Below are 1309 nucleotides of genomic sequence, written 5' to 3' on the forward strand. Positions count from 1 at the left end.
TACATTGTGGGACCTCACAGCCAGAGTGGCAGATCCATCCCCGCTCCCGCGGGGGGTCCCCAGTGACACCCGAGACTCATCTTCTCTCTGTTCTCACGAACACCCATCCCATTTGATGCGCTGGTCAGCCGTACCCATGCTGAGATATCAGTGGGAGTGTAGCTAACATCCCTCTCGCATGTAAATCCCCAATAATTCACCCCCACTGGATAATGTTCACACAGCCTGTGCAACAAAAGTCTTTCTAAACACTCATGGCTCAATTCCTGTACAAGCTCAATACAGGATCCAAACGTGTTATTTTATGTTTCCCCCAAAACACTTAATCATGAATGCAACATAAAATGTTTACAAAAGAAAGCAAAGCATTAGATAAAGCCAGATCTCTCTATAGGGGCATGGAGTGAAGATATGAATCTCTAATCTCTTCTTTTCCCTCACTTATCCCTCACCAGAGAAATCCTATCCTATTTTTCCAGCATGCTTCACCATGGTGGCAATTCTTATGAGTTTAACTTCATTTCAAAACAGCAATTTCTTACAAAATGTACTAAAAAGCCAAAATGTTACATAAAATGTTTCAGAGAAAAAACTTGCTATGGTTGCTTTAGCAAGTGACTATTTTTTTGCTGAATTCAGAATGCAAATTAACTAGCTAACTGGCTTAAAACCGTTATTTGCTTTTTACAACTGTCAGCATCAAATGTGTATCTGTTTATCAGGATCAGCCAAAATGTGTGACACACAAGTCCAGTTCCAATTCATCTGTCAAAGACAGAGACAAGGGTGCATGGCATCCTTTTGACTCTATTTCAGAGGAGAATAATAGTACTGAGGAAAACTAGCAATTGGGAAAAATGTTATGATTGACATATTTAGCCGTCTAGCAATGACAACTGCTAATCCCTCTAAAATGCACTTGGTTTCAACAATTGAAGGTCTTCGACCTTTTTCAGGCCAAGGACCTCTTGGTGAACAAATACTGTACAAAACATATAGTCTTAACATTGTTCAATTTTACCTAACATATTTAACATATTTTATGCAACAAAAAATGTTGGAGGTACATAAGCTAAACCTTAGTTTTGGTTGACGTTAAATTCATAATGTATTTTTGTTTATTGCATTTTATCTTTTTTTTTTCACAAAATACATTTTAATCTACTTTAAGAATTTGAATGAATGCCTAATGCAAAATGTAACTAAACTAAACTAAACTAAACTAAACTAAACTAAACTAAACTAAACTAAACTAAACTTCTACACACTACACTAAACTAAACTAAACTAAACTAAACTAAACTAAACT

This window comes from Sinocyclocheilus anshuiensis, unplaced genomic scaffold, assembly GCF_001515605.1.
Source record: "Sinocyclocheilus anshuiensis isolate Anshui unplaced genomic scaffold, SAMN03320099.WGS_v1.1 scaffold590, whole genome shotgun sequence".
Classification (NCBI taxonomy): Eukaryota; Metazoa; Chordata; class Actinopteri; order Cypriniformes; family Cyprinidae; genus Sinocyclocheilus; species Sinocyclocheilus anshuiensis.